This window comes from Lemur catta, chromosome 14 (assembly GCF_020740605.2).
Source record: "Lemur catta isolate mLemCat1 chromosome 14, mLemCat1.pri, whole genome shotgun sequence".
Taxonomy (NCBI): Eukaryota; Metazoa; Chordata; class Mammalia; order Primates; family Lemuridae; genus Lemur; species Lemur catta.
In genome coordinates this window covers 3,578,049-3,591,845 of record NC_059141.1, presented here as the reverse complement: position 1 = coordinate 3,591,845, position 13,797 = coordinate 3,578,049, and the positions used below count along the sequence as shown (strand labels likewise).

General features: G+C 50.5%; 1 protein-coding gene across 2 annotated transcripts in view; it reads left to right on the top strand.

The window, feature by feature from the left end:
• PTPRE (protein tyrosine phosphatase receptor type E) overlaps positions 1-13,797 on the top strand; it is a 75,987-nt gene that overhangs the window by 20,399 nt on the left and 41,791 nt on the right. The window lies entirely within an intron of this gene.

Below are 13,797 nucleotides of genomic sequence, written 5' to 3'. Positions count from 1 at the left end.
TTTAAAATTAGAACTAAAGAAATGAGATGCAACTTAATTAGTATAAATGTTGCTGTGTAACTCCTAATAATGAGTGTAATTTGCAATACATGCTCACCATGTAATTTAGCACAATGGGACCCACGGAATGTACGACTAGTATTTAATCAGGAGAAATGATTAGTACAAGAGAAGGCAAAGTTTAGAGACCGGAGGCTTTTGCAGGGGCTCCGGGGATGCCACTGGGTGTTCCCATTTATGTCACCCCATTCCCGACACCCCACCTGCTCCCACCCCACAGCATCTGCCTTCCACAGAGGGGAAGCTGTGTCATTGTGCCTCGGTTGCCTGCTCTGTAAAATGAGCATAATAATGGCCCCGATTCTTACTGTTGTGAGGATTAAAGGAGTCAATGATGTAAAGCCCTTAGGAAAGGGCATAGTACATAGCACTCAACAAATGTCGCTTATGATCATTTCTGTAAATGTTATCACCCATGTGGATCCTGGTCCTCCTGCAACGATTGTCTTTATTGAGGCAAAATTCACATAACATAAAGTTCATCATTTTAAAGTGTATAATTCAGTGGCATTTAGTACATTCACAATGTTGTGCAACCACCTGTACCTAGTCACAGCACATTTTTATCACCTTGAAAGGAAACCGTGAGCCCACTAAGCAATAAATCTCCACTTCCCCTCTTCCCAATACCTGGTAAACACCAACCAGCCTTCTGTCTCTATTGATTTACATATTCTGGGTATTTTATATAAATGGAATCATACAGTATGTGACCTTTTGTGGCTGGCTTCTTTCATGTAGCAATGTTTTGCAGTCCATGTGTGCTGTTTCATTCTGTTTAAGGCTAAATAATATTCCCCTGTGTGGACACACTACATTGTGTTTATCCATTCACCAGCAGATAGACATTTAGATTGTGTCTGACTTTTGGCTATTATGAATAGTGCTGTTGTGAATATTCATATATAAACCTTTGTTTGAACACCTGTTTTCAATTCTTTTGGGTAAATACCTAGGAGTGGAATTTAAACATAATTCTATGTTTAAATTTTAAGGAACTATCAAACTTTTCCACAGTGGCTGCACCCTTTTAATTCTTAACAGCAATGTCTGAGGGTTCCAATGCTACATCCTCACCAACACCTGTTGTTTTCCCTTTTTCCCCCCTAAATTATAGCCATCCTAATAGGTATGAAGTGATATGTCCTTGTGGGTTTGGTTTGCATTTCCTTGATGGTTAGTGATGGTGACCATTTTTTCATGTGCTTGTTAGCTATTTGTATGTCTTTGGAAAACTGTTCAAGTCCTTTGCCCATTTTTTAACTGGGTTATTTGTCTTTTGTTGTTGAGTTGTGAGAGTACTTTATATATTCTGGCTACTACATCCTTATCAGATATGTGATTTGCAGATGTGTTTTCCCATTCTATAGGTTGCCTTTTCAGTTTATTGATAGTTTCTTTTGATGCACAAAAGTCCTGAGATGATTTTAGGTAGAGTCTGAGCATCGCAGTGGAAAACACTGAGTTATAAAGGCAGAAAGTTCTTCCGTGCTTGGTTCTCTCCCAATCTTTCTCACACGCAAAGAGAAAGGCTCAGTTTGGGGCTGGTGTGGCTTGGACCCCTGTCTAAATCTACCTTTTTAACAAAGAGACTGCAGGCGTTAGCCCAGGAGCCTTCTGCAGGGCAGTTTCACAAGAATTGCATAATCGTCACTGAACTGATTGTTGAAGTCATCTCTGCATTTGCCCTGTGATCCTGGATTTCCCAGTGACACCAATGACAAAGAATTTCATTTAACATAAACATACTTGATGTTTAAAAAAAATGAGTGAATGATGTCACTAAGCCTGTGAAGGTGGTAAGAGTGTGAGAACTGCTCTGGGTGCCCCTGGGTGGCCCTGAGTGGGAGATAGAGGAGACGTGCCAAGGACTGAATGTGGTGACGGGGCGTGGGGCACGTGGAGGACGCCGGGCAGCCTGGCCGTGAGTGCAGCCGGGCGGCCATCCTTGACTCCTTGGTGTGTCCAGGAGCCACTCTGGCACCGCTCCGCATTCTTTCTCTCCTAGTCCTCCCAGCTGCCCGAGAGGGGAGGAAGGCCATGCACGTCAGGGCGGAAGAGAGAGGAGGGCAGAGAGTGAAGTCCACTGAGAGAAGAATGTGGCAGCACTTGGTGACGGACAGGTGAGAGGTCTGGAAGGATCCGGAAAGATCCAAGATGGAAAGACACAGAACCAGAGGCATTTTAGGAGCCTCTTTACAATCCTCCTAGCTCAGCATCCATTTTACTTTCCTGTAGCTGCTGTAAGAAACCACCACGGACCTAACGGCCAAAACAGTAGTATCGTCCCACGGTGCTGGAGGCTGCAGGTCTGACACCACGTGTCAGCAGGGCCGTGGCCCCTCAGGAGGCGCTAGGGGAGGACCCTTCTTTCCCTCTTCCAGCTCCTGTTGGCTCCCGGGGTCGTTCCGTGCCATTCCTTGGCTTGTGGCTGCGTCACTCCAGTCTCTGCCTCCTCCTGTGTGGGCGTCTGTGGGCCTCTCGTCTTGCTACAGAGACACCAGTCATTGGCCGCGGGGGCCGCCCTCATTCACTGTGGCCTCCCTTGACTACTTGAAGACCTTGTTTCCACATAAGGTCACGTTCTGAGCTTCTGAGTGGTCCTGAACTGGGGGGACACCATTCAATCTCAGGACAGCACCTTTTGCAGGTTGGCTGCTTGTCCTTCTCCACTGAAGGTCTTGGTTTCCTGATATTTCTGACGCTGTTGGGTTCCCGAGACCAGCCTGGCACGTCCACCTTCACTCGGAGCTTCTGACATCGACTGCACGGAGTCGGCACCGCCGGGGTCCCCGGCAACGCCACAGACCGAGGAGGAAGCGGATTTTCACAGATGAGGCTAAATCAGAGCACAAGAAGTTTACATGTGATCGACTTCTAGGCGCCTGTTAGGTACTGAACTAACTTTGATTTGAAAATCACTGCTTCATTTAAAGACTTAAAGTCTGCTTCTTCCTGTCTGAACCAAACAGAATCCAGGAGGCTGATAGTCTATCAAGGCTGCTCAATGGTGTTTTACTTAGTTTCTAACTAAAAATGAGAGATCAAGCACTATTTACGCTGTCAATACAGAGTTACGTCTGATTTGAAAACTTAACCGCGGGGAGTTGGAAGACACGTGCGTGCAGGGATCGCGTGCTTGGTTTCTGTTTGCCCAGCGTCGCCAGACCTGGGGCGCAGCGGAAAGGCGATCGGAAGACGTTTGGGCAGATGAAAGAACGGGGGAAGAACCGACTGGGAAAACTGGAGGGGCCCTTCCTGAGCCCCCGAGACTGGCCCCGTGAAGGACTCTTGTTCGTCAGGGAAAGGTGTTTCCATCCGAGCTCTGCCGTCAAGTGTTCTCTCTACTCCTCCAACCTCATCTTCATTGAATTGCAAATAAAAGGATTCTCCTTGCCCAGAAGACATCCCGAGGTTTGTTACAGTTCATGTGCAACTTCCCTGCTCCTGAAGAGGCTGACCCTGTTTGACCTGAATATCCCCAAACACAGTTGAGTAAACTGAAACGAATTTTCACAACCTATTTCCTATTCCTATTACCTGATTTTTGAGCGGACTGTGACATTCATTTCCTTTGAGGTTTCTTCCTCTTTTTTTGGTAACAGAGCACGGAATTCTCTTTCCAGAGACATAAAATTCTGACTCTATATAGATAAATATTTGAGGGGATGAGGCCGGGTGTTTATAGAGACATTGGTTGGGGAAAAATAAAGCTCAATTTGGGGCTTTTTTTATAAACCTTTTGGCTGTTTCATTCACTCACTGAACAAATATTTATTAAGCACCTATTTTAATGATGCAAGGGATTTTTCCAAGTAGGCCGGAATTAAATTGAAGTTCTGAGCAGAGATGTTTAGAATCCAGAAACCACAAAATGTTAACATCTGTTGGTACCAAAATAAGTCATGGATATTTTTTGGATGGGGGAGGAGCTAAAGTAAATATTTTCAGCGAATTTTGGGAATTTACAAAACGTGTGTTCACTTGTCCTGTTTAGATAGAGACCCATGCAACCCATGCTTGTCCCAATAAAGTCTTACAATGTTTCAGAATAATTCCCAGGTCTAATGAGCTAGGACAGTGGAGACGTGGGTGTCTAATGTCTGGTTGCTTTCAGACTGCCCTGGTTTGAGTTTAGGCTCTGCCATTTTACCAGCTGAGCAGCCTTGGGTAGGTTACTTAACGTCTCTGATCTGTGTTCTCAGCCTTGCGCTGTGTCAGAGAGCTGCTGTGGGATCAGGTGTGTTCTGTGCACAGAGCACAGACACGTGTCCATGCCCAGAGGAAGCGCGGTGCAAACGTCACTGTCATAATCAGCGTCAGTGTCTTTACTTTTGCTCATCTGCACCCCTGGCTCTGCTTCTGTACGTGGTTGTCTCTGAGATGAGGGGGTGGCATTCCCGTGGAGAAGCCAGCAGGGCTAGCGGGGTGCGACCGCCCCTGCTTTCATCTCAGCATGGGAAGAAAGCCCTGCCGGTCTGATCTTTCCTGCCTCCTACAAGCTGAGGTCACATCTTCACGGGACCTCTGTCCTGCGTCCTGCCACCGGTGGGGAGTCGAGGTGTGAGAAGGAAGAGATGCAGGTGCAGAGGCGTGAAGATTCCAGCACCTTCTCAGAAGCAGATGAGCAGGGGAAATGCTACTACCAAAGGCATGGGCCATCCAGGCCACATCCTCATCCTTCCAGGGCTCTGCACCCCTTGTGTGGCTCAAAGATCCAGCCAGCAAGTCAGTCAACAAACCTGCCTGAGTTCCACGCCCAGTGCTAAGCCCCAGAGGGGACAGAGAGAGAGGGGAAGTCTCTGATCTGGCTGAGGCTGGGACACATTGTGATTCCCCTGCGGGTCTGACCAGAAGCGAGCCTTCTCCGTCCTGGGATGCTTAGGAACTCACTGCTGGAGGCCAGCAAACGTGTCACCTCTGCCGTGGTGCTGTCCCTGAATCACCACGGGCCAGCAGAAGCACCTTTCCTCCCAGCATCCAGGTCAGTCAGTGTCCAGGAGGGGTCTTGCCGCCCAGCGGCCTGCTAGTTTTGAGGGCTTGCTTTGGGGCTGAGGTCTCTGTTGGATGTCCCTCTCCTCTGGGAATGCCATCCTATAATAAGAGAAATAACATCGATTCCGTTGCCTTTGAGCAGAACATGTTTGAAAGTGTTTATTTATATTCCCGAAAGAGTAAACATCAACAGCAGATGAGCTTGATGTTCAGTTTCTTCCCGAGAAATCGGGGGTGTTTTCCTGTGTTAGGGAACACCTTGCAGGGAGCTGAAGGGTGGGGCAGGTTCTCTGCCCCCTCTGAGCCCTGCCTCAGTGCAGAGCTGGCATTTCAGGCCTCCTGTGTGCCAGGCAGTGAGTGCCAAGGGCTTCCTTCTTCCCCACAGACTTTCCCAAGCGGCGTGGTGAGGCCACTGTGGTGCGGATCTTACAGACTCAGAGAGGGAGAGAGCTGGCCGGGGCTGCACAGCTCATGGGCTGGTGCTCAGGTCACCCTGAACTCGTGGCCCACGATCTTCCCAGCGTCCCTGCTGCTGAAAGAGAAGCTGTGTTTTGAAGAATGCTGAAAAGAATTCAATGATTTGGGTTTTAAAAGTTGGGATTCTTCAATTCCTTGATTGTTTAAGTGTCACTCATGAAACGGGGGAGATGTATTTAGCACATTATTGTGTGGTCTGGTTTCATATCAAGACAACAAAATCTCACTCTTGTTTCAGGGAGGTGACCCCACCTCCCTCCAGGGCTCACAGTCAGGTGGACGTTTGCTAAACAGTCCCGGCCTTTTGGAGAGAGAAAGATTAATCATGCTGAGCAGCAGCCGGGACCTGAGACAGTCCAGGGCAAACAGGAGCATGTGGTCACCCCGTTTACAGACTGTGCGGCAGTAATGAAGGTCATTCATTCATTCCTTCATTCACTTACTTATCCACCCACAAGTCCCTCTGGGCAGCCCTGCAGTGCCAGGCCTGCAGCTGGCTGGGGACCAGGCAACCTGTCCCCACCCCTCCAGCCCGTGTAACCCAGTGGGTTCACAGCACCTCTGCTCTCACACCAGAGATCACACCCATCCTACAGGAGGTGCGACCTGCCGGAGCTTCCGCACACAGGAAGTGGCAGAGGCCAGGGATTTGGAAGCCAGGTGCTATTCCCAGCCTCTGCTGTAGAGGACAGCGTGGCTCGGGGAACTGACATTTTTCCTCAATGAGGAACAAAAAGGCTGCTCTCCTCACTGGGGCACAGGTCCTGTCACCACCTCGGGGAAGAGACCATGACGTCCTTAACCCGGGTGCCAGCCTGGCCTCCCCTAGCCGACACAGCCCCCTCCCTGCCTCTTCTGCTCTCTCCTCTCCCTCCTCCCGTCTTTCTCCCAACTTTGGATCCCCAGACGCAGGCGGCAAAGCCTAGCAGTTGTCACCAGTCGGTGTGTTAAATAGCTGACAGTGGACCCATTAGGCAGAAGGCAAGTGTTCCAGGAGTCTCCCAGCTCCCTGAACTGCCACCTCCACCCTTAGTGCATCACTTTATTTGTACATGCTTGGAGTTATCGTCTCTGGAATAATTAATTTTAATATGTACGGAAGAGTCAATGCTATGGAAAGAAAGCCAATTTCCTGAACTTGGCATGCTATTTGATGGATAATTTCTCCCATTTCAAGCAAGAAATTCCATCCAGGTGTTAAATTTCTTGAGTAGGGGAGGGTTGGAAGGGGGGGTAAAGATAATGGATCCCAAGATACGAAATAAAATTCTGGGCTGGGAAATGGATATGAGGGTGCCTTATTGAGGAGAATTCGGATGCATCTTATAATGCTAGTTACTAATTAATCCCTTCAACATAGTGAGTGAATACAGAGAAAAATGATTTCAGAGCAAATGTTTGCCCTGGCATTGGTGAAGTTGTTATTTAAGAGAGAGCAAGTACCAGAAACCACGTTTCTGGAGTGATCCTGGGAAGACGCTGGCTGGGTGAGAGCGTGACCTTGGAGGAGGTGCGGAGGCAGGAAGAGTCTGGTCTGGGGTCAGGTCCAGGAGCACCGACAGGTGCGAGGGGACAGTTCTATGGCTTCCTGATGGCGCCACCTGCTGGCCGTCTCTGGCATAGCACCTGGGTTTCGAGCGCGGCGCATGCGCAGAAACAGGGGGCCCGCCCCAACCCTCCTGTATCCCTGATGCTTCCAAATTCTGGTGTTAGGTTGAGCCCATAAAATATAAAATTATCATACCTTCATTATTTGAAATCACCTTCTTGGACACTCCTGGCACTCTGATTCCTCTGTTTAGCACTCACCACGCTTGTTACTAAAAGTGTCTGTCTGCTCCACTGGGCTGGGGGCACCTTGGGGTCCCCCTGTACCCTGCCAAGGTCCCATGGTCAGTACCCAGTGCGACAAGGTGCTCGGTACCTCTGGGTGCCTCGAAGGTGCCAGTGCAAAGGCGCTGCCCTAGATGCCTGGGTTGTGGCTCTCCCTGTCCCCCTGCAGCCAGCTCAGAGCAGAACCTGGGCCGGGCCATAGAGTCCAGCTGTGTCCCTGCCCATCCTAGAGGGGAAAACTCTGTCCCCAGATCACAAAGAATCTCTAAGAGACAAGTGACTCGCCCAGGGTGACAAGATAGAGAACTCAGGTCCACCTGTCTCCCATGTTGGGGCTCTTTTCAGGGTACTGACTGCCTCCCAAAGCCTCCCAGCGAGTTGCAAGGGTGATTTCAGGATTGTAGAGATTCCAGGGCCACTCTGACCACAGGGTCACTCAGGAGCCCACAGTTTCCTGGCCAATAAACCAAACTTCTCCTTCCCTCTGCCTGTGAAATCAGCCTCAGCCTCCCATGAACCTAAATGGTGAGAATATCCAGTGTTACCTTCTGCCCTTGCTTTGCTGAAGAGCCCCAGGGGAAGCTCCGAACCCCAGCGGCACCAGCAAAGGACCCCAGCCTCCCCAGAGAGCCTTGCCATCTGACAGCCATGCTGGTGACCCTCTGGGTTTGTGCCTGACTCGGGAGTCATCATGGTGTACCTACTATGTGTTAGCCGTGGAAGATGAATCATGTCTTGCCCAGTAGGAGCTTCACAAGGGCAGGGATGGGGGCCTCGTCCCTGTGGTGTCTCCACACCCCAGACATCTGTGTTGAATGCAAGGAGTCCAGAAAACTTTCAAATGGTTTGGCACCAGCCACCCCCCACACCCTCACCTTGAACCCACTGGAGTCTTTTCCCAGAAGTGTGGTCTCTGAGTTAGGATAGAAATCCCAGAGGGCAGCAAGTTTGTCTAATCTTGTCAATTAAACAAGACCTCCTTCCATGCTCTGTGTCCAGATGATGCTCTATAAATATTTGTTCAATAATTGAACAAATAAACAAATTTCTATTACTGGCTCCTGGTCGTACTAAAATCAGCATTTCTTTAAAAATTCATGAGCTCCATAATGTTTCCCAGTGTGAGAGCAAACCATTTGATGAAACTGGCATGAATTTTCTATTAAAGGGAAGAGTATCTATTTATTAATATTCCCAAAGGGTAGCTTTTTGGTTTACTGCTGTGCTGCTGTTATAATTTTCTATAATTACATGGTGTTGATTGTAGTTTACCAACAGAGCATCAATAAGAAAAACTGTAACCCTGGAACTATATGACATATAGTGCGTAGCCTACCACCTGGAAACTAATCAGGGTGGAAAAGAGGATATTCTCCCCCAAAACCGTGAGTAGAGGAAACACGGAATTGTCCTGCCGCTCTCACTTGGTGCAGCCAAAACCAGTAGCAGGTAGCCTCTCTGCTAGGAGGACCCTTGTTGGGATGATGTAGGAATGGCGGGAGAGTCCTGTTTGTGAGTGCCACTGGGTGTTCAGAAGGAGCGTGACAGAAGACGACTTTAAGGGACAGAGCCTGTTGAGAAAAGCGATCCTATAAACAGTCCCATAGCAGACAGAGGAGGTGTGTGCCAGGGTCTGAATGTTTGTGTCCCCTCCAAAGTCATATGCCGAAACCTAATTACCAATGTGCTGGCTTTGGGGGGGGGCCTTAGGGAGGCGATTAGGTCATGAGGGGATCGCCGCTGCCTTCCCCTCTTCACTGCAAGGACACAGCCGTCTGTGCAGCAGGAAGCAGCCCCTCGGCAGACACAGGACCTGCCGGCACCTCCGTCCTGGACTTCTCAGCTTCCAGAACTGTGAGGAACCTCTGTTGTGTACAAACTACCCAGTCTAAGGTATTTTGTCATAGCAGCCTGAGCTGGCTAAGTGTGCAAAGGGAATTTTCTAAAGACAGGGCTATGTTTCTGTTCACTGTGGAACATAAGTAGGTGCCAGTAAATAGTTGAATGAATGAACAAAAGCAAGAAGCTCCCACGGACTGACTCTCGTAGACCTGGATGTGGCCCTGCCTCTGCTGTCCTCTTGGGTGTGACTCGGACCAAATAGCCTGTACTCTGTGCCGTGGTCATGTCAGCTCTAGAAGAGGCCCCGGGCCCTCCTTCCCAGGCTGCTGAGCACAGGATGAGGGGCTGTGAAATTGCCCAGCACGTAGCGCTCCCGGCATCCAGTCGGCCCTGCCTGGGACATCGGGATGATTCAGGCTGGGCTTGGCAGGAAGCTGCCCTCACCCCGGACTGGCCGGCGAGGCGGGAGCTGCACCAGCCCAGCAAGTGTGCAGCGGACCAGGGTGGGGACCCCAGCCCCACATGTCCCCGCCAGTCCCCGGCAGGGTCAGTTACGCGTCCAGGGAGGTTCTGAGGCGGCTCCTCTGAGTGATGAACTATAGAGAGTTCTTTCCTGAGTTGCAATTTGGGGGCAAGTTTTTCCCAAATAACCAGCGGAGCAGTTATAAATAATTCATGCGCATTGTTTGGCCCAATTAACATTCTTCAGAAGATGGGGCAATTCTTTGAAGTCGTTTCCTTCCAATGTGTGTCGAGGGGGACATTGGCACACCCCTGTTGCGCTGGGTCACGCTCCTGCCCTAATTAGATATTTACACAAGAGACCCAAGCGAGGAGGGCGGATTTATTTTTAATAAAAGAAGATCAAAATCTGTGTATCTGTGGCACTTTAAGGAAGCCTGAACCAAATTAAAAAATCTCCTGTAACTTTGAATAGTGGGGGCCTGAGAGGAAGCGTTTCACGTGGGATTACTAAAACACGTTGCTCTGAGTCAGAAAAAAACATCAGGCTTCCCCCCTGTGCCAGCCCCAACTTGGAACTGGCTTGCTGGAGCCCTGAGTTTGTGCTGGTGAGGGTCAGATGTGCCCTCTGCGTCTGGAGGGCCACCTGGCCCAGACCCTGTGGCCGGTGTCCACCTGTGGATGGCAGCCAGGCGCTACAGGGGGAAGGAGGCGGGTGGGGTGGTGCAGGCAGCAATGGGTGGAGTGGGGGCCACCTTGGCACTCCGTAAGCTCAGGGACCAGCCCAGTGGGTCACACAGGAATGCAGGCCACACCTGGTCTTCCCAAGAAAAGACAGATCTCCAGACTTTCATGTGGGACCCCCACTTTTAAATATTTCAAACTAATTTAAAACCTTTGAACATGTAGGGATACACCTGCCGTTTCAACCCAGCAATTCCACCTACAATCAACCCTAAACACATGACAACCATTTGTCCACAAAAAGATTTGTACCCAAGTGTTCATAGCAGCTTTGTCCATAAGAACAGACAAGTTGGAAGCAGCCCAAGCGTGTGTGAAGCGGAGAACGGAAGGCGGGCTGCGGCACGTCACGGGACAGATGCTGTCCAGCCGTGATGAGGGTGGGCCGCTGGCGCCCACGACCACGAGGACCGGCTGCTTCTTGGCGCAGCTGGGCGGAGGCCTCCTCCCCGCTCCCTGGGCTGGTCCTGACAGCGCTGGTCACAGCATCCGCCCTTGGGGGAGCTTTCCGACAGGCCCGTAGATGAGCTGCATCTGCAAAGCAGTTTCCCACTTGATCTCTGCATGACTTGCCGGTCACGTGGCCTTTCTGAGCCTCAGTTTCCCCAGGTGAGAGAGAGGAGGTGGCAATACCTGCCTCTTAGGGTTATTGTGAGGACCAAACAAGAAAACACACGTGGAGCGTGCAGCCTGGCCTCAGAAGGTCCCCAAATGGTGCCGTTCTTGCCGAGTTGCTGCCTCCCTCTCACCTGGGCTTGGCCTGGGCCTCAGAGGGGCCTTGAACCCTAGGGAGCAAGCAGTCAGGACTGGACATGGCTCCAAAATGCCCAACGTCCGGGGTTCTCTATGGGATTCACCTGGAGGAACATTAGCCTGGAGCATGGATGTGCCATTCTGCGGCTCTTCAATAGTGTGTCCTGTTTCATCCCGTCCACTCATTCATTCATCTGATCATTTGTTCACCAAATATCCCCTGAGCATCCACCATGTACATGGGAGTGGTCCCCAGGCCTCGGGCGGCGGGGCTTTCAGGTGGAGGCCAGGCTGTGCAGGGAATGGGGGCAGGGGCCATGCCTGGAGGAGGTATGTGGTGCTCGGTATGTCCTGCAGGAGGTATGTGGTGCTCGGCACCCGTGTGCCCCTCCCTGAGGACCCTGCCCCCTGCATCTGGGCTGTGAGGATGGTCAAGGTGAGTCCAGCTTTGCCAAGCCCAGAGCGCTTGTCCCTGGACAGTGACCATGGTCACCTTCTCAAAGAAACACCCAGGGTCTCTCAGGACAGTCAGAAGTTTTTCCTTGGATGCCCCAAAGGCTTTGCCGGGAGGTGGGGACTGTGTGTGTGTGTGTGTGTGTGAGAGAGAGAGAGAGACAGAGAGAGAGAGAGAGCACACACTGGACACAGGGCCGTGGTGTGACTGTCAGGTGGGAGACAGAGCAGCTGTGTTCAGAGCAAGGTATTGAGAACAGTATCTTTGGTGTCTGTTAATTATTGTTTACTTAGTATTGTTTACCTTAGTAGAGGTAACTTTGCTGTCTTCAGGGCATTTTTTCTTGATCGTAAGTAGTCTACTCTGTAACAATAATTTGGTTTTGGTAAGACCCAAAGAGTATCCCAAACAGAATCATCTTGTCATGGCTTAGGTGGTAATTTTTAATGAATAAAAGGATTTAATGCTGTTATATCTTATTTGAAATGACAATCAGCTACTACAAGGGTAGGAAAAAATAATTACTGGTAATTTTTGAAGGTCATGAAAAATTGTGAGACATTGTACCTTGTAGCCTAATACTTGAGATTGGGCAACAAAACCTTCATCTCTCCTCCTTGGCTTTCTGTGGCCCCGTTCAGTACCCAAGAGTTACCACCTGTAGGTTTCCAGGGGCTCCTTGCTTTGTTCTTTCAAGACAAGAAGGATGGTTGTCGTCCATAGGGAAAAATTGATCCAATAAAGGTCCAGCTGTATAGAGTTCACTGCTGCCTCACTTGGCCCCAGCAACACAAACACTGTAAGCGTCCTGTTCTCCGCATGGGCAATTGGTCAGTGGGATTGTTGGTTCTTGATTAAATGAATCAAGTGTGGCTTCAGGGTGTGTGAAAATGTGCTTTTGAGAAGCTTCCTTGCGTCTTCAGCTATCTGTGGCTGTCGTCTTTATTGGAATGGAGGAGGAAGACTTAATTCTTACAGAATAAACTCTTCACTTTGTATTCATCTTCAAGAGGACACGATGCATAATTGAAATTATGCAAATTAGCATGTGGTACATAGAAAACTGAAATTATCCCTTCGCAGACTTGCTGACGTGCCAGTGTTCTCACAGGCTCTTCCCGGTGACCGGGGCAGAGTGCCACTTGTCCTCAGGGACCCTCTCCCGTGCTGGTGCCGCCCACTGAGCACCTGGTCCTGCCAGAGCCGGGCAGGAAGCCCAGTGTGGGCAAGCGGGTCGGGGTTGGGTGGTGCTGGGGCTTTAACATTTCCTGTGTGTGTTTGTGTGTGTGTGTGTGTTTTAATTCATTGATGAAATCAAGTCTGGTGTAAAATCCTTAGTGTGCAATCCACAGCAAGCATGCACAATGGACTTCAGCAGTGGTTTGGGTTTTTGTGTGTTTTTTAGACAGGGTCTCGCTGTGTCACCCAGGCTGGAGTGCAGTGGTGTCATCACAGCTCACTGCAGCCTTGAACTCCTGCACTCAAGTGATCCTCCTGCCTCAGCTCCTGAGTAGCTGGGACTACGGGTGTGCACCACCACGCCCAGCTAATTTTTTTATTTTTTGTAGAAGTGAGGTCCTGCTATGTGGCCCATAATAGATTTTCTGAATTCTCGGTTGACAGATTTCTGCTCTGTTACTCTGTCAGCATCAGGGAACAGGGTCAGTGTCGCGACTCCCCAGTGAGGACGCAGCGCTTGGGCTTCCCTGTCCTAACCTCTGACGGAGCTGCTCCTTTGCTCAGGGAAACCCCTTCCCAGCCTCTGAGCCTCCCCAAGGAGGTGAGGTCAGCTGGGTGTGGGACTAACAGCAGGTTTTATTGCTCCACTTCAACATGAGTGGACTGAAGACGCCGCCTCCGTGGTCGCCCACACAGTCAGGAGCAGAGCTGGGGGCAGGTGGGACCTCCCTGTCCTAATCCTGAGCTTCCCCAGACCCTGCAGCTTCTCCACACACGGCCCCACATGGAGGGAACTGGATGCCGCTCTTTATCCCCCAGGACCTGCCCAAACTGTGTGCCCTCCCTACCCACGCTGGGTCCCAGGGCTTCCCCACTGGGACCTGGTGCAGGGATTCCAGGGACACGGCCCTCCCCAGCTCCCACCTGGCCTCCTGGGGCTCCCCCTCTCCCAGGGCATTCATTCTGTCTATGCCCGTGGACCTCGGACATCTCTGAGC